This window comes from Populus nigra, chromosome 11 (genome assembly GCF_951802175.1).
Source record: "Populus nigra chromosome 11, ddPopNigr1.1, whole genome shotgun sequence".
Lineage (NCBI taxonomy): Eukaryota > Viridiplantae > Streptophyta > Magnoliopsida > Malpighiales > Salicaceae > Populus > Populus nigra.
The window spans coordinates 7,236,040-7,257,032 of record NC_084862.1 but is presented as its reverse complement, the minus strand read 5'-3'; the positions used below and the strand labels follow the sequence as shown (position 1 = coordinate 7,257,032).

General features: G+C 33.6%; 1 pseudogene; it reads right to left on the bottom strand.

Moving 5' to 3' along the window:
* LOC133668693 (uncharacterized) overlaps window positions 1–20,692 on the bottom strand; it is a 50,976-nt pseudogene extending 30,284 nt beyond the window's left edge.
* Between the last annotated feature and the right edge of the window lie 301 nt (window positions 20,693–20,993).

Here is a 20,993-nt window from a genome sequence, read left to right as displayed (position 1 = left end):
ATCCCAAGTGCAGGAGTGTCGAAGTAATAGATAACCCAGCAAGACTGGGGTCGAACCACAGAGAGGTCAACTATATAAATTATAAATAATAAATGAGAAGGAGTTGAAGAAAACTTTTGAGATGTGATATTGATGTGAGTATTAATCAAAGATAAAAGCAATTGTCAAGGTTAGAGAATCCACTAATAGTATTAGAAATAAGTAGAGTATAAACTCTTTTTATTAATCAACTAGAAACCACACACAAAGGAGGCTCCAATCGAATGATTTATCCTTAATAGTTCATTATAAATTTTTAACATGATCATATTAATTATCTTATTTTAGTAACACCATACTTTTGAATCTTGTCAGGAATTCATGATGTTAACTTATGTTAACAACAAATCAAGTTTCTTTCATAGCACAAGTGTCGATTATACCATATAGTAGGCTATAAAAGTTCCAAGTATTTATTGTACTAAGGGTTGTACAACACAAATCTAGATTAATCAATTAACAAGCAAGGTATTAAGAATTAGTAAGATAAAAAGATAAGACATGTTGATAACAAACTTTCTTGGATATAAATATTGAAGTCCATGTTGAGTTTATATTATATATATCTATAACCATTAGTGAAACCTTTTCACCTTAACATAATAAACTTAGCTAAACATTGTGAAGAAGAGAAACATAAATAAACTAGATAAGAACATAGTTATGATGAAAAGCATAAACAAGAGATTAATGAAAGCAAAACTTAAAAATTACAAAAATACAAAGAAAGAAAGCAAGAATATGATCTTGATCTGAAAACCAAGATGCCTAAATGTGTGGCAAATGCTTCCTTTTATAGGCTAAAATTCAGAACTATTGATTTGATGACTAATTGTTGAGTGGGTGGCCACCTCTTTGACTTGGTGACAACCTTTATCTTCTTGTTTGAACAAAAAGTCATTGCTAACATTAGAATTTGAACAGATATTCTTCATGAAAGTTCTGGGAAATTGTTTCCGCTTTTTAAAAAATAAAAAATGAGCTCATTTGGACTTCTATAACTCGAGATATGGGTTTAACACTGAACAATATCTGAGCTGCGGGACAGATTCCAATTTCTCTTTTCTTGCTACAATTTGAACTTGAAAACGACCATTTTGAATCTTGGACTCTAATGAAAGTTTTAGGCTTATGTCTTACCTTTCCATCCATATAAACCAGACTTAAATCCAAGTTATACAGCTCCGGTTATGATCAAATAATCGAATAGTGTTCCAGTTTGAATTGAACCAGCATCTTCTTCTCTAAGCTTAGCTCTTTCTTTGTCTTCTCAATTTCAATAGTTATACAAATCAATCAATCTTTTGAATTGTGAAACATGCCTGCATTTAAAATGAGCATTTACCATAAATTAAAGATATCTTATATTATCAGACTCATTATTATAAAATATGCTTAAGTTAGGGAATTTAATAATACTTTAAGTGTAATATGATGATATAAAACCTTAATGAGAACACACTTTTAAGTATTAATTAGTAGTTAATTGCCCATATTCTGATTTATGTTCTATAAGTGAAATATTGCTTTGAATCATTACTAAAGCAATCACCAGATTCCCAAACCCAACCCTATTCCACTGTCTTAGCCGAGTTGCCATAAAGCTGAGCTTCTTAATGAGCTTGAACTGACTTGAAAATTCATTGCAAGCTTCATCCCATATACCTTTTACAATGTCTTTGAAATTCGAATGATAAAGCCAACAATCCATGAATTTCAAAGGAATCCAACCTTTTTCTGTAGGTAAAGCCCCTAGGATTAAAACTCTCTTGGAAGCTGCCGGAGAGATAGAAGGGGGAATTGCAAATGACAACAAGGACTAGAAAAAATACGGTCTAGTTTACTCATGGATCCCCCACGAAACCAAGTATACAAACCCTCTAACATTTTGTACTCGATTAAGTTACAATCATCAATAAAAAGTCTAAAAGCCGTTGAACCAACCCTGTTAATAAAGTCGCTGCTTCTGTCACTTCGCAATAAAGTTTCATTGATGTCACCTACTAAAAACCAAGGACACTCAAAAGCAGTCTTTACAATATGAAGGTCCTTCCAAAGAAAAAGCTTGTCAGCTTGATTGTAAAGGGCATAAACACCCACCATCGCCCCTGAAAAGCCAGTCAAGACATTCTACCTAAATAACCCGATCCAACCATGACCATATTCCATTGATGATACCGCAAACTTAGAGTTATCCCACATAGCCAGAATACCCCCTTTAGTACCTTCAGCCTCATTGCCAAACCAAGAAACATTGCTGACATTCCATAACCAAAAAACCAATCTGTTTGAGTAACTCTGTAACTTGGTTTCAAATAAAAAACGAACCTCTATATCAATTTATCAAAATCCCTAATTAACTTTGAAACCATCCTCTTCTTTTTAGCTAACCCCAAACCATAAGAATTCCATGTAAGAATCTGCATAAGAAAAGAGATTTATAATCCTTACCAAACAAGGAGGAATAGCTACTCACTAGGACGTTTCCCAATCATCATTCTCTTTATGCCTTTGTTGTTTTATATATGATGTGAAGTCATCTAAGTTGAAAGGTTTTTGAATATGTAAAGCCTCCCTTATTTCCAGCATTAAACAAACCTCATCACACTTAGAACGTTCATTGTTTTTGCCATGTGCTAATAAGTTCCTCTTGATGCACATCTGAATGATTGAGTCCTCAGTATCTATCTCACTCTTGTTAACTGTTTCATTCAAACTCCCATAAGATGTAATCAGCTTTGTACGTCACCACTTCGTTCTTTTTTTGGCAGATAGAACAATGGCACTCTCTTTTGTGTTTGCTTCAGGGTGTAAAATAACACAATGATTCTGTGCTACGGTTCCAAAATTACTAAGGCTTGAGGATCATATGTTGATTGAAAAGCCAAATCATAGTTTGATCCAGATGAAATAGAGAGGACGTCAGATGGGCTTTGAGATCCACTGTGAAGATTTTCTGGACTTTTATTCTAGGCCAACAAAAAGGAGTCAAGGCTTCAGGTAGCTTGCAAGGCTTCTAACATCTTCTCTCAAGATAGAGATGCCTCGTCCCATATATAGGGTAAGAGCATTGGGAATGGTACTACATTTTATATAGCTGCTATCAGAATTAGAAAGAGTGTATGTCGTAATTTCTGGAAATCTATCTGAAGATAAGGCAGCATGTTGATCATGCACCACATCAAGATGAAGAGCATTAAATATAACAAGAGAGTTATCATCAAAAGGTGCTAGCTTGTCTCCATCCTTTGCTAGATCTAATTTTTCCAACCCGTTGATGCCGCCCCCAAGAGTCCTTGTGACTGATGGAGACACATTTGTTCTGTCCTCATATGTGTTTGCGTCATCGGCCACATCAACTGAGTCTTCCTCATCATCCCTATCCCCTTACTCTAGGGATGTCTGAAAGTCATCCACGGTGTATGAAATAGAGCCAGCAATTAGGTAATGTAAATGGTCCATCTCCTCTATCTTAACCTGATATATTTGATTATTGAGTTGTAAAACAATCACCTTAATCACTTTATCCATTTGTGTACCAATAAGGATCCGTAACTGTGATAATTCAAAATGCTTGAGAGTAGTTTTATCAAAAACCTATCATCTGGCCAGTTCTTTCTAAAATCTTCGTTAGGCATCTGCAATTCCACCATATAATGGGTAGATTTGTTATTGTTATCCAGGCCATCCGATTCAAAGTGGTGTTAGTCTCAGCCCAAGGGTGTACTTCCTCAAAAAATACATCCCAGCATTCATTATTCTTCCTTCATGATTCCATTAACATGTCTCTGGTATAAAAAATTATGAGGACCTGAGATGCCCCAAGAAAGCGCAATCTAGCAAAATCTATATCATATTGGAGCAGTCCAAAACATATAAAGAGTAATTGGATCCTTTTTTTTATTTTTCCAAGAAGACATCTCTTTAGCCAAGCATAATCCTCTTCTTCAATATCAAAGAAGAGTTTTTCAAAGTAATCCTCTAGTCCAAAAGACACAAGCAGATATGTTTGTTCAGTTTTTCCTTCACTAAGTACCTCTTTGTAACTTCTTACATCCCTTTCACTAATAGGCACTCTTATAGTTGTTTTGGGTTTTGATCTGGCTGGAGCTTTGTTCTCTCTTGGACTCTTTTTAGTGTGTTTAGTGATTAGTACTTGAAAGTGCATTTTTATCAAGGTTTTATATCATCATTTTGCACTTGAAGTATCAATAACTCCTTAACTAAAGCATGTTTTATAATAACATATCTAATTATATAAGATACCTTTAATTTATGGTAAATGTTCATCTTAAATGCAGGCCTATCACATAAATGAAAGAATTGATTGATGAGTTGAAGTACTTAAATTGAAAGGACAAAGAGATGGCCAAACTTTGAAAAGAGATGCTGGTGCAGTCCAAACTGGAACACTGTTCGGTAATTGGGTCATATCTGGAGCTGTAGATCTTGGATTTAGGTCCATTTTATATGGATGGAAAGCTAAGACATAGGCCTACAACTTTTATGTGGAGCTCAAGATTTAATAAGGCCGTTTTCAAGTCCAAATTGTAGCAACAAAGAAGAAGTCTGAATCTGTCCTGCAGCCCAGACACTGTTCAGTGTTCAGCCCATATCTCGAGTTCTAGAAGTCCAAATGATCTCAAAGTTTTACCCTGGAAATATAATACAATTTCCTAGAACTTTCATGATTTAAGTCTGTCCAAATTATGATGTTATCAATGATGTTTTTGGCAGACAAGAAGATAAGAATTGTCACCAAGTCAAGATGTGGCCACCCACTCATCAATTAGTCAACAAATAAATAGTTCCGAATTTTGGCCTATAAAAGGAGGCATTTGCCATGTATTTAGGCATCTTGGTGTTCAGATCAAGATCATGCTCTTGCTTTCTCTCTTTGTATTGCTTATGCTTTGCGTTCATTAATATTAAGTTTATGCCTTTCATTTCCTTTCCTTTACTTAGTTAACTTTTATCTTACTTATGTTCTTATCTTGTTTATTTATGTTTCTTTCTTTCATTATGTCTAGCTAAGTTAATTATGTCAAGGTGAAAAGGTTACACTAATGGTGTAAGGATAAGTATAATATAAACTCAACATGGACTTTAATGTTGGATACTAACATGCTTTATATTTTTTATCTTATTCACTTTTAATACTTTGCTTGTTAAATGGTTAATCTAGATTTATGTTGTATAACACTTGGTACAACAAATACTTGACACTTTCATAGCCCATATTGTATGGTATAACCGACACCTGAGCTATGAAAGGAACTTGATTTGTTGTTAACATAAGTTATAATCATGAATGCCTGACAACATTTACAAGTATTAGCATTATTCGAATAAGATAACTAATGTAATCATGTTAATAATTTATAATCTGATTGGAACCTCCTCTGTGTGTGGTTTCCAATTGAATAATAAGAGTTTATACTATACTTGTTTGAAGTACCATTAGTGGATCCTCTAACCTTGACATTTGTTGTTATCATTGTTTAATCCTTACATTAATTTTTCATCTCAAAGTTCTCATCAACTTCTTCTTCTTTAGTATTAATATTACTACTATTATTATTACTACTACTACTAGTATTACTATTATTACTATTATTATTATTATTATTATTATTATTATTATTATTACTACTACTACTACTATTATTGTTATTGTTATTATTGTTACTATTGTTGTTGTTGTATTATTGTTGTCTATAATTTATACAATTAACCTCCCTGTGGTTCGACCCCGGTCTTGCCGGGTTATTTATTACTTCGACACTCCTGCACTTGGGAAAAGACATCAATCTTTTGGTCGTGTCAAGTTTTTGGCGCCGTTGCCGGGGAGGTAAATTCTCGTACAAATTATAATATTTATTTTATTTTCGCTTTTTACTTTTTTTGTATTTAACTTTGTTTCTTTGGTGTTGTTTCATTTTCTTTTGTTTTCTTCTTCCTTTTATTCTCTTCTTACACGTGCATGAGAGTGTGGTCACGTACATTAAGTGGTAGACTTTGTAGGGTATCCTCATCATTTTCAAAAAATATGGCTGAAGAAGATAATCAATCACTTCATAATGAGAATATTCGGGTTAGAACTCTTAGAGACCACATGAATCCCACAAGAACAAGTGCACCCTCATGCATAGTTTTTCCTCCTGATGCATCTCATTTTAATTTTAAGACAGGCATTATTCAACTTTTACCATCTTTTCATGGCTTAGATTTAGAAAATCCATATTTGCATTTAAGGGAATTTGAGGAGGTTTGCAACACATATAATGACTCAAATTGTAGCATGAACACCATTAGATTGAAGCTTTTTCCTTTTTCATTAAAAGATAAAGCTAAAACATGGCTACAAAATTTGAGACCTGGATCCATTCGTGCTTGGGATGAAATGCAATAACAATTTTTAAAGAAGTTTTTTCCATCCCACAGAACAAACTCTTTCAAAAGACAAATCATTACTTTTTCTCAAAAACCAGGAGAAACATTTTACCAATGTTGGGATAGGTATCGAGACTTACTTAATACTTGCCCCCATCATGGTTTTGAAACATGGAGATTAGTTTCACATTTTTATGAAGGGTTAACTCTTAGAGATAGGCAAATGGTTGAATTGATGTGCAATGGAACTTTTGAGGATAAAGACCCTAATGAAGCAATGGAGTACTTAGACTTGCTAGCTGAAAATGCGCAAAATTGGGACACTACAGGAACTTATGAGGCACCAAGTAAAACCCAACCTCATACATCTAGTGGGGGTATGTACAACCTTAGGGGAGATCATGACCTCCAAGCCAAGTTTGCATCTTTAGCTAAAAAAGTCGAAGCGCTAGAATTGAAAAAGAGTGGTCAATTAAAATCTGTTCAAGACATTGCATGTCAAATCTGTGAAACCAACGAACATTCAACCAATGACTGTCCAACCTTACCTTCTTTTAAAGAATGTCTCCATGAACAAGCCCATGCATTAAACAATTTTCAAAGGCCCAATCATAACCCATACTCGCAAACATACAATCCTGGTTGGAGAAATCATCCAAATTTCAGTTGGAAGAGTGAGAACAATAATGCTCAAACTTCACAGCCACCGTTTCAAGCACATCATAATTTCCAAAATTCTCATGGATATGCACCTCCTTATGCTCCACCTCCTAGAAGAAATCTTGAGGAAACATTGCATGCATTTATGGAAAAGCAAGAGGCAATTAACACTCAACTTGCTCAAAGCATGACAGATTTTAAAGATACTCTTGCAAAATTGACATCTGCTCTCAGTTTCCAAGAGAAAGGTAAGTTCCCATCTCAACCACAACAAAATCCCAAAGGGCAATACAATGCGAATGCAAGTAGTTCGGGAAGCCAACACATGGATCACGTAAAATCAGTCATCACTCTTCGTAGTGGTAAGGTTATTGAAAAATCCATTCTTGAACCTTGTGAGAATGATGATGAGTCAATCTATGAGGGTAAGGAAGGGGTTGAATCTAATCATTGCAAAGAAAAGACTGATTAGGCCAGCACTTCCATTTCCTCATGCCATGACCAAACAAAGGAAAGTCAATCACAACTCTGAAATCTTTGAAACCTTCAAACAGGTAAGGATCAATATACCTTTGCTGGATGCTATCAAACAGGTTCCTTTTTATGCTAAATTTTTGAAAGATCTGTTACTGTGAAGAGAAAACTGAATGTGAAAAAGAAAGCCTTTTTAGCCGAACAAGTAAGTGCCATTCTTCATAACAATAATGCATTGAAATATAAAGACCCTGGTTGTCCTACAATTTCATGCTTTATTGGAGAACATAAAATTAAAAGAGCTTTACTTGATCTTGGAGCTAGTGTGAATTTACTTCCATATTCAGTTTTTCAAAGTCTCAATCTAGGTGAGTTAAAACCAACTTCTGTAACTCTTTTACTTGCCGATAGATCTGTAAAAGTGCCTAGAGGAATAGTTGAAGATGTGTTAGTACAAGTCGATAAGTTCATTTATCCTGTGGATTTTATTGTCTTGGACACACAACCTGTTGAAGCATGCAATTCATTTCCTGTTATTTTAGGGCGTCCATTTCTTGCAACTTCTAATGCATTGATTAATTGTAGGAATGGACTGATGAAGCTATCATTTGGGAACATGACATTGGAGATGAATATTTTCAACATTTGCAAGCAACCTAGAGATGATAATGATTTACAAGAAGTAGATCTTATTGAAGAATTAGTTTGTGATCAACTTGAATCTACTTTGAGTAATACTGAGTTTGATGAATTTGAACATTTGCAAATGACTTATTCTTAGGAAGAAATCACGGATGAAAAAGGCATTGAAAATGTTGATGCGAATCTTTTATCAAGAGTGACAACAGATTCGATATCTGACATCACACCAACCGATGATTACTTTCCTGACAAATCCTTACTTTCTCTTAGTTCAATGCCTTGGTTTGCTAAAAATATCAATTTCCTTGCCTCAGGAGACTTGCCAACTCATTGGAGTACCGAAGACAAAGGTAAGTTTTTGAACGAAGTGAAGAAATTTTATTGGGATGACCCTAACTTATTCAAACATTGTCCTGATCAAATATTTCAAAGATGCATTCCTGATAATGAGGTAAGTAATGTCATTAAATTTTGTCATTCTGAAGCATGTAGGAGTCATTTCTCGTCAAAAAAGACCATTGCGAAAATCTTTCAAAATGGATTTTATTGGCCCACCATGTTCAAGGACACGCATGCATTCTGCAAAGCTTGTGAAAATTGTCAAAAGTCAGGATTTATTTCAAAACATAAGGAATCTTTAGATAATCTTCTATTGACTTTGAAGACATATCCTGGTGGAGATGTGCATTGTGCATTTCAAGACTTATGACCCCATTTCCATAAAGAACGTGAGCGACTTAGTCTTGGGAATCTGACTTTAAAAGACCCTGTTTGCCAGCTTTTAAGAAAACTGGATGGGAAGCCTATCCCCGACCCATAGAGGGCGTTTAAGCCGTTCTTGGACGTAAAACCAAGGGAAGATGTGAGCCACAATCACAACTACGATTTGAGTCTGAGTTTGTAAAAATTTATGTCTTTCAGTTTTATTAATAGCATAATATTTTTTTCTGATTTGTTATCTCTTATATTTGCTTAAGTGTGTTTCAGGTTTGTCAGTGTTCGTTGTTTCAGGTGATGTCTTCTATACTCTATCTTTCTACCTTAGGACATTGAGGACAATGTCCCGTTTTGGTTGGGGGGAGAGGGTAGTAGTAATTAAAAAAAAATAATCAACTAACTATTTTTGTTTTAAAAACCATTTGGCAAAACTGTTATTACTAGGATGGTAGAGTAAGGGGGAATTTTATTGACTCTTGAGACGCATCTTAGTAAACATTTTCTAATGGTTATTTGCAATATTCATAACAAGGCCTATTAGAATACTTCTTGAAATATTCAGGTTTACAAACTCTCGCATTATTATCACTTGATTCTGCTCATATACTCATTTAACAAGTATTCTTAAACCTTCATTTTCACACACACACTTTAACATATGATTGTGGGTTGCACATTGGATTATTACATTATTTATGTTCTTTTGTCAAAGGTAACAACTAAGGGATAGGGATAGTATATAATTTTCAAAAAAAAAAGAGAAAAAAAAATGATGATAATAAAAACGTAGATAAGTTTGGTTTCGTAGCCTCCCTAACCTAAGCAATTAAGCCCGAAGGGGTGTTTTAACACCTAATACCCTAAAGTCAACTGACTTGGGAGCTATTGGTCCAAAGCTTGTTACATGAGTTAAGGAGAAAAGCTTAAGGGAATCAAACATTGCACTATCTACGTATCAGTATCTGCAACCCGAGTTACTAAGCTCGTAGGGGTGTCTCAACACCTAATGCCCTAAGATCAACTGGTCTGGGAGTCATTAGCAGAAAGCTCGTTACATGGGTTAAAGATGCATTGTGTTTTAAGTTATATGTATATATATATTAAAAAAAAAGAGAAAAAAAAGAGTAAAATAAAATAAAATAATCCCAACCCAAGGAAGTTAACCTTAAACATTAAAACAAAATATTGTTTTCTTCCAATAAAAGCCCCATCATCTATGTTTCATACATTGAGCACATAACAAGGAAGGTTTATTAATATTTTGTTTAAGAGATATTGAGCAGATATATAAAATTTAATGAGAGTTTGTTTATCTGGATAGATTAATGGAAGTTGAATGATGAATGCCTTGCTTTGTGGAATTTGCAAATTGTTTTTCTATTTTAACGCCTTAATTACTAGGGACTAGTAATAAGCTGGCTGGGGGGTGTGATTAGTACTTGAAAGTGCATTTTTATCAAGGTTTTATATCATCATTTTGCACTTGAAGTATCAATAACTCCTTAACTAAAGCATGTTTTATAATAACATATCTAATTATATAAGATACCTTTGATTTATGGTAAATTTTCATCTTAAATGCAGGCCTATCACATAAATGAAAGAATTGATTGATGAGTTGAAGTACTGAAATTGAAAGGACAAAGAGATGGCCAAACTTTGAAAAGAGATGCTAGTGGAGTCCAAACTGGAACACTGTTCGGTAATTGGGTAATATCTGGAGCTGTAGATCTTGGATTTAGGTCCATTTTATATGGATAGAAAGATAAGACATAGGCCTATAACTTTCATGTGGAGCTCAAGATTTAATAAGGCCGTTTTCAAGTCCAAATTGTAGCAACAAAGAAGAAGTCTGAATCTGTCCTGCAGCCCAGACACTGTTCAGTGTTCAGCCCATATCTCGAGTTCTAGAAGTCCAAATGATCTCAAAGTTTTACCCTGGAAAGATAATACAATTTCCTAGAACTTTCATGATTTAAGTCTGTCCAAATTATGATGTTATCAATGATGTTTTTGGCAGACAAGAAGATAAGAATTGTCACCAAGTCAAGATGTGGCCACCCACTCATCAATTAGTCAACAAATAAATAGTTCCGAATATTGGCCTATAAAAGGAGGCATTTGCCATGTATTTAGGCATCTTGGTGTTCAGATCAAGATCATGCTCTTGCTTTCTCTCTTTGTATTGCTTATGCTTTGCTTTCATTAATATTAAGTTTATGCCTTTCATTTCCTTTCCTTTACTTAGTTAACTTTTATCTTACTTATGTTCTTATCTTGTTTATTTATGTTTCTTTCTTTCATTATGTCTAGCTAAGTTAATTATGTCAAGGTGAAAAGGTTACACTAATGGTGTAAGGATAAGTATAATATAAACTCAACATGGACTTTAATGTTGGATACTAACATGCTTTATATTTTTTATCTTATTCACTTTTAATACTTTGCTTGTTAAATGGTTAATCTAGATTTATGTTGTATAACACTTGGTACAACAAATACTTGGCACTTTCATAGCCCATACTGTATGGTATAACCGACACCTGAGCTATGAAAGGAACTTGATTTGTTGTTAACATAAGTTATAATCATGAATGCCTGACAACATTTACAAGTATTAGCATTATTCGAATAAGATAACTAATGTAATCATGTTAACAATTTATAATCTGATTGGAACCTCCTCTGTGTGTGGTTTCCAATTGAATAATAAGAGTTTATACTATACTTATTTGAAGTACCATTAGTGGATCCTCTAACCTTGACATTTGTTGTTATCATTGTTTAATCCTTACATTAATTTTCCATCTCAAAGTTCTCATCAACTTCTTCTTCTTTAGTATTAATATTACTACTATTATTATTACTACTACTACTAGTATTATTATTATTATTATTATTATTATTATTATTATTATTATTATTATTATTATTATTATTACTACTAGTATTATTATTATTATTATTATTATTATTATTATTATTATTATTATTATTATTATTATTACTATTATTGTTATTGTTATTATTGTTACTATTGTTGTTGTTGTATTATTGTTGTCTATAATTTATACAATTAACCTCCCTGTGGTTCGACCCCGATCTTGCCGGGTTATTTATTACTTCGACACTCCTGCACTTGGGAAAAGACATCAATCTTTTGGTCGTGTCATTTAGCGAAATTAGCTTTAGTCTGTAACATTCAAACCAAATGTCATTCGCACTCTCTAGCAAAACTTTATCAGAAAAGTTTGATGTTATTGTTACAAAACCACATAGGCTCCCTGCTTTGTTGACACGCCTAGATACATAGAGTTTGAGTATAGAGCCTAACTTGTTAAAAGAATCCTTTATGCGATGGTAATCAACCGATAGTGGGAACCTTCAAAGTAAATTTATGGCACTGAAATGTTAAAGGAGTGATTATTCTAGGTTTTTGGGCTAGGAATATTGCGCTTGTGTATAGGAGGTGATTGTTGTTTTAGGTCAAAGTGGCTGTTAGAAAGGGATTTTTGGTTGTTTGTTGATCCGTGGGATGTTGTGTTTGTTTGAATATTTGAAAAAATGACCATAGGTGGAGGAGAGGGTATAGAGAAAGCAATTTGGGTCACGGTGGATGTTGGAAAGGGATTTCTGGTTGTTTGAATTCAACATGTTACAAAGCAGCAAATGTATAAAAGTGATTATTACCCGAGTAGCAATACGTAGGGTGAGTAATTAGATTCTATATACCAATTTAAGTCTTAGACACTTATTTTTAATTTTTATAATGTGGATAGATTTTCACAACCTATTGTGAACCATATTCAGGTGCTTATTAAGATGCTTCCAATCAAGGTTATTAAAATTGCGATTTAACTTGTAAAATCGTACGATTTTATGAGTTAATATATGCTTAATGTCCAAAATCGCCTTAAAAACTCGAAAATTGATAAAATCAGGTTAAAATCGAGTGAAATCAGTAAAATTGGATGAAATCGCAACAATTCACGATTTTGGTACCGATTTTACGATTTCGGTACCGATTTTACGATTTCAACAAAAACATATACTTCACTGCAATAGTGCAATATATGTTTCCTCTAAACCAATAGCGGTATGCCATTTGTCCACACCCCACAGTCCACAACTCCACACATCACTTGTCTTATTGTCCATGTTTTATAATTTACCCTAAATTCCTAATCTTTGAACTCTGAAGAGACAATCTTTAAGATCAACGGCTTAGTGGCTCACGGCTTTCTCTTTAGTCTTCATCAATAGTAGCAGGCGGTAGCGATCTTAAGACTTCAGAGTTCAGTCTTCGACTCTTCATCAACAGACAACAGTTATCTACCTCTATCTCTTTATTTCCATCATCAACGACATCCTCTTCAGTCTTTACTCTTCATCAACAGTGGCAGCGATCTCCTTTTTTTTTCCCCAGCATCAACTGTTTTCTCTTCAGACTTCAAAGTTCAGTCTTCAGCTCGTCGACTTCCTTTTCAGTCTTCACCATAAGTTGTTCCCTAATCCCCTGTATTTTTCCGATCCTTATTGCCCATAATTTAGAATAAAAATTATTCTCTTTATAATATTTTGCTTGATGGAATGATTAGTATGATGATTTTGAAGTGATTGAGTGATGAATATGTAGTAGAAATTTTGAAGTGATTTGCAGATTTGGTAATGAATTTTTATTCAAAAATTCATGCTCTCATTTATGCTCTCTGCCTATTTTATGCAAGGTTGTCAATTCCGTTTCGTTTCGTCTGGAATGGACGAAACATTCCATACCAATTCAAAAAACAGAACAATTTTCATCTCATTTTAAATCTCGGTTCGTTCTGGATTTTTCGGCTAAATTTCAGCTGGAACGTTCCGATTTCATTCCACATGTTCCGTTCTGCTCTTGAAAAGCCATTGAATCAAATTGAATCTTGTTCAATTTAATTAATTAAACCACCCAAGAATAAAAAGCTTTTTTTCATTACTATTTTCAATAACAATGATATTAATAATAATATTGAAAATTATTGTTACTATTTTCATTAACAATGATATTAATTTTTTAAAATTAGATTTATCACTAATATATATGGTTTATATTCATGTTGTTTTTTTCATATTTATACTTTGTAGGAATTTGAGCAAAACAAAGAATGCTTTAGATTCCATTAGCCTTGATAACATTGACTTAACTTTATATTTAAAATATTTGTGTTAAAACATTTTACTTTCATAATATTTTGATATTTTGTTTAAGTTGAATTACTTTAAGTTAAAGATCTATTTAATCTTGACTATTTAGAAATATTTTAAATTTTGAAATTATATTTGTTTGGCATTGTATTTGTATTGCATAATTTATAATTAATTCATCTTGAATTTGAATTTTGTTTGTTGAATTTTTATATATATATGAACAGTACAACCCCGAAACGGCGCGTCAAAATACTTCGAAACTGAAACATTCTGTTCCAATGGAAAAAACAAAACACTTACCGAAACGGAATTGACAACCTTGATTTTATGCTCTCTGCCTCTCTTTCATTTGTTTTATTGATGGCAAATTTAGTAAAGGGAATATGTTCAATTGTTTATAAATTTGTTTTATGCTCTTAGAAATGGGGAGGAAAACAGAGAAAGAAAAAACAAAATTGCCGAGAGAAATGGGGAGGAAAACATTTTCTTGTCATATTAAGATGTTGTTGGTTTATTTATTGGTAAAAATTGTCTGATGTGTTTCCAGAGGTTGCCTTTTATAATGATCCAGAATTTAAAAATCATCTGAAGATATTTGATCAGTGATTCAATATTTCCACGAATCCACCATCCACTTGATTGTCCATACAACATGCAATTTGCAGATTTTAATCTAGGTAGTAGTATATTTTAGGGACTGCCATGCATGGATTTTAATTGTTTAGTTGCTGAATGAGAATATTATAGTGAGTTTTGTTATTCTTAGGGAGTAATAACTTAGATTCATAAAATAGAACTGGAGCAATAACAAAGAAGATCAGAGGATAGCTTAGAATAACCGATTCAGTAGACATATGAATTGTGATCTTTGATTTAGTTTTGCGAGTTCTTTATGCATACTTCTGGATTATATGAATTCTTATGTATAACACATGTATTATGGTACTTCTTTTTAAACAAAAAATTTAATTAGAATCATATTATGTTTGGATTGATTACAGAGCTGATTTGAATTGATTCTTGAATTGTTGAACTCATGGCATCTAGAAAAAATTCTTTTAAAAATAGACTTGATGTGGGATGGGAACATGGTATAGATATTGATAAGAATTCTAGACACACCAACAGATTGTTTGTTTTAAGTTTGTTAATTGTTAGTTAATGAAAAGTTACTTCAATTATGTATGAATTTTTATTTGAATTCCAATGAAGTCCCATTTTACTAAAGCTTTGGGGACGACCCCCAAAACTTGACTGCCTTCTAAAAATACAGCTATTGACACACCTCCCCCCCCATTAACCCAAGGCTACCTCCCCCATACACTAAATGAATCTTTCTCTCAGCTAGTGCCCGACCAAGATGATTTGCTAATTCTAAAAACTCTTTTTCTTTCCCAAGACTGGATCCACCGAAAACACAAATATTTCTTATGTATGACTTAAGGAACCTGTCATTTCTACACACTTCTATATTTGTTGAATGTATGGGTTGAGTAGAAATGAAGGAAAGGAAGAGAAGATTTTATAGATGAGAAATTGAAAATGCAATCATACCACCTATATGTAGGCCAGCTGGAGTCTCTCTCTCTCTCTCTCTCTCTATTTATTTATTTATTTTGAAAAAACATGTGTATGTGCAGGTAATTGTGATTGTAGCTCACATCTTCCCTTGGTTTTACGTCCAAGAACGGCTTAAATGCCCTCTATAGGTCGGGAATAGGCTTCCCATCTAGTTTTTAAAAAAACTGGCAAATAGGGTCTTTTTTAGTCAAATTCCCAAGACTAAATCGATCATGTTCTTTATGGAATTGTGGCCATAAATCATGAATTGTATGATGCACATCTCCACTAGGATGCATCTCAAGAGTTAATAGAATATTATCTAAAGACTCCTTACTCAGGCCATCCGTAATGAATTGTATTTTATCTTCACGGTTTATAGATACCTTTCTTAAAAAATGACATTTTGCATTACAAGTCCATCTACCACATCTATGACAGACTTTCAGTCATTTTGCACGACGTTTCTTTGCAAAAGTGCTTTTACCTGTTCCAGGCATGTATGAAATGAAAGAATTGGAGGACTTACCTGAAATCGAACCTTTGCTTCAATTAGCCAGTGAATATCTTCAGGAATTTCATGGTTCATTAACAACCTCAATCTTGCACACCTAGCATAGTAAATTTTTGCAATCGCATTTAGAGGCAAAATGGGAAAATACTTTTTCAATTTTTCAAGAGTGGTGTCCATTTTCAAATGAGAATTGGAGAAGAGATTTAAAGAAGGTAGAAAGAGCAAAGAATTGCACAAATATATATAGATATCAGTTATTATGGGAAACTAAAAGAACCGACTTAAGTCACGGAGTACCGTTATCCGCCATTTGACCGGGGTAAGAGAGACTAGCAAAACAAAAGTCACACCAAAAAGAAACACAAAAACAATGTGAGAAAAAAGAATCAATCTTTATATACAGGATCACTCAATTCAATAGAGTCATTTTCAACTAAAAAATTATCAAAATAAACTTTCAAACGATGCCCATTTACCTTGAAAACATTGTCATTCTTTAGATTCTCAATATCACAGGCCCCATATGGATATACATGTTTCACAATAAAAGGGTCGTTCCATCTTGATCTTAGTTTTCCAGGAAATAAATGGAGTCTAGAATTATAAAGCAAGACTTTTTGACCAACATTGAATGTTTTTCTCAGTATTTTCTTGTCATGAAACTCTTTGATTCTTGCTTTATAAATTCTTGAATTTTCATATGCATCCTTACTTATTTCCTCAAGCTCATTTATTTGTAATTTTCGCAGCTGACTAGCATCATCAAGGTTTGAATTGAAAGGTTTAATAGCCCAATAAGCTTTATGTTCAAGTTCTACAGACAAGTGACAAGGTTTTCCATAGACTAGTCCATAAGGTGACATATCTAATGATGTTTTATAAACAGTTCAATAAGCCCAAAGTGCATCATTTAATCTTAAAGACCAATCTTTCCTATTAGGGTTCACTATTTTCTCCAAGATTGGTTTGATCTCCCTATTAGCAAGTTCTACTTGTCCACTTGTCTAAGAATGATAAGGGGTGGCAACTTTGTGTGTGATTCCATATTTCTTCATTAAAGACTCAAATGGCTTATTGCAAAAATGTGTTCCACCATCATTTATCATGACTTGAGGGATTCCAAATTGACTCAAAATATTTTCTTTCGAAAACTTTATCACTGTTTTGTGATCATTGTTTCGACTTGGAATTGCCTCTATCCATTTTGAAACATAATCTACTACGACTAATATGTACAAGAAACCAAATGATGGAGGAAATGGACCCATGAAATCTATACCCCAACAGTCAAAGATCTCAATGACAAGAATAGGATTTAAAGGCATCATGTGACGTTTTGAAATAGATCCTAACTTTTGACAATTTTCACAAGTCTTGCAGAATGCATGTGAGTCCTTGAACATGGTGGGCTAGTAAAATCCACGTTGTAAGATTTTGCAGTTGTTTTTCTTGATGAGAAATGACCCCCACATGCCTCAGAATGACAAAATTTAATGACATTACTTACCTCATTGTCAGGAATGCATCTTTGAAATATTTGATCATGACAATATTTGAATAAATAAGGGTCATCCCAATAGAAGTTCTTCACCTCATTCAAGAACTTTCTTTTGTCTTGGGTACTCCAATGAGTTGGCAAATGTCCTAAAACAAGAAAATTAACAATATTAGCAAACCAAGGCATTGTAGAGACTAAAAATAAATATTCATCAGGAAAGTAGTCATCGATTGGTGTGATGTCAGATCTCGAATCTGTTGTCAATTTTGACAAATTGTCAGATCTTGAATCTGTTGTCCCTGGCAACGGTGCCAAAAACTTGACAAATGATCTGCGACAACATTTTTGGTGCCTTTCTTGTCTTTGATTGTGATATCAAATTCTTGAAGTAATAAAATCCATCGTACCAATCTAGCCTTAGAATCCTTTTTTGAAAGAAGATATTTCAAAGATGCATGATCACTAAAAACGACAACAGTTGAGCCAACAAGATAAGATCTGAACTTGTCACATGCAAATACTACTGCAAGTAATTCCTTTTCAGTGGTAGTGTAATTCATTTGAGCACTATTTAAAGTCTTACTTGTATAATAAATCACATAGGGTTTCTTATCTTTTCTTTGTCCTAAGACAGCACCTATGGCATAATCACTAGCATCACAAATTATTTTAAAAGGTAATGACCAATTAGGAGGTTGAATGACTGGAGCAGAAGTAAGTAAGCTTTTAAGTTTAACAAAGGCTTTTTCACATTGTTCGGTCCATTCAAAAACATTTTCCTTTGTTAGAAGGTTATACAATGGCTTAGTTATGAAATCAAAAACTAAAATCTTTGATGAACCTTCTATAAAAACCAGCATATCCTAAGAATGATCTAACATCTTTAACAGATTTTGGTGTTGGCAAGTTGGTAATTAACTCGATTTTTGATTTGTCAACCTCAAGTCCTTTTGATGAAACAATGTCACCAAGTACAATGCCGTTTGTTACCATTAAATGAAATTTTCCCCAATTCAGTACAAGATTCTTCTCTTCACACCTGCTTAAAACCTTTTCCAAGTTAGTCAAACAATCATCAAATGAATCGCCAAAAACAGAAAAATCATTCATAAAAATTTCAAGAAAACATTCAATCATATCACTGAATATGCTAAGCATGCATATTTGAAACGTGGCTGGTGCATTACATAATCCAAAAGGCATCCTTCGATATGCAAAAGTACCAAATGGACATGTGAAAGTAGTCTTCTCTTGATCTTCCAATGCAATTTCAATTTGATTGTAACCTGAATAACCATCTAGGAAACAATAAAATTCATAACCTGCAACTCTTTCTAGGATTTGATCCATGAAAGGTAAAGGGAAATGATCTTTTCTAGTTATTGAATTAAGTTTCCTATAGTCAATACACATGCGCCAACCAGTCATAGTTGGAATTAACTCATTTTTCTCACTTGTTATCACAGTGACTCCAGACTTCTTGGATACAACTTGGGTAGGACTTACCCATTTGCTGTCAGAAATAGGATAAATGATTCCATTATCTAGAAGCTTAATGACTTCATTTTTCACTACTTCTTTCATATTAGGATTAAGCCTTCATTGCATTTCTCTAGAGGATTTAGCATTTTCCTCCAAATAAATCCTGTGTGTGCAGATCAAAGGGCTAATTCCTTTTATGTCAATTATGGTCCATCCTAATGCATTTTTGTGCATTTTCAGAGTCTGTAATAACTTACATTCTTGATGTGCATTAAGTTTGGAAGAGAGTATTACCGGAAAAGTTCCATTTTCTCCCAAAAATAAGTATTTGAGATTGAATGGTAACGACTTCAAATCAGGTTTTGGTGGTTGAACACTTGAAGGTATGGACTCAATTGATTGTGGTGACAATTCTTCAATTTGTGGTCTCCAATTACATGCCTTTGATTCTTCCTAAAAATAGATCATTTGCAAATCGTTAGATTCATCAATCTCAATTTCACTAGAAGTGGTTTGAAATTGATCATGAACTAATTTTTCAATAAAGCCCACTTCTTGTAAACCATTATCATCCCCAGGTTGCTTGCAAATGTTGAAAATATTCATCTCCAATGTCATATTTCCAAATGATAACTTCATCAGTCCATTCCTACAATTAATCAATGCATTAGAAGTTGCAAGAAATGGATGTCCTAAAATGACATGAATTGAATTACATGCTTCAACAGGTTGTGTATCCAAGACAACAAAATCTACAGGGTAAATGAATTTATCAACTTGTACTAACACATCCTCAACTATTCCTCTAGGTACTTTTACAGATCTATCAGCAAATAAGAGAGTTACAGAAGTTGGTTTTAACTCACCTAGATTGAGACTTTGAAAGACTGAATATGGAAGTAAATTCACACTAACTCCAAGATCAAGTAAGGCTCTTTCAATTTTATGTTCTCTAATAAAGCAAGAAGTTGTAGGACAATAAGGGTCTTTATATTTCAAAGCATTATTGTTTTGAAGAATGGCACTTACTTGTTCGGCTAAAAAGGCTTTCTTTTTCACATTCAGTTTTCTCTTCATAGTGCATAAATCTTTCAAAAATTTAGCATGGGAAGGAACCTGTTTAATAGCATCCAACAAAGGTATATTGATCCTTACCTGTTTGAAAGTTTCAAAGATTTCAGAGTTTTGATTGACTTTCCTTTGTTTGGTCATGGCATGAGGAAATGGAAATGCTGGCGGGGTGGGGAATTAGTCTTTTCTTTGCAATGTTAAGATTCAACCCCTTCCTTACCCTCAGAGATTGACTCGTCATCTTTCTCGCAAAGTTCAAGAGTGGGTTTTTCAATAACCTTACCACTATGGAGAGTAATGACTGATTGGATTTGATCCATGTGTTGGCTTCCGGAACTACTTGCATTTGCATTATATTGCCCCTTGGGATTTTGTTATGGTTGAGATGGAAACTTACCTTTCTCTTGAAAACTGAGAGCATATGTGAATTTTGCAAGAGTATCTTTAAAATCTGTCATGCTTTGAGCAAGTTGAGTGTTGATTGTCTCTTGCTTTTCAATGAATGCATGTAATTTTTCCTCAAGATTTCTTCTAGGAGGGGGAGCATAAGGAGGTGCATATCCATGAGAATTTTGGAAATTATGGTGTGCCTGAAACGGTGACTGTAAAGTTTGTGCATTATTGTTATCACTCTTCCAACTGAAATTTGGGTGATTTCTCCAACCAGGGTTGTATGTTTGTGAGTATGGGTTATGATTGGGCCTTTGAAAACTGTTTTAAAACATGGGCTTGTTCATGGAGGCATTCCCTAAAAGAAGG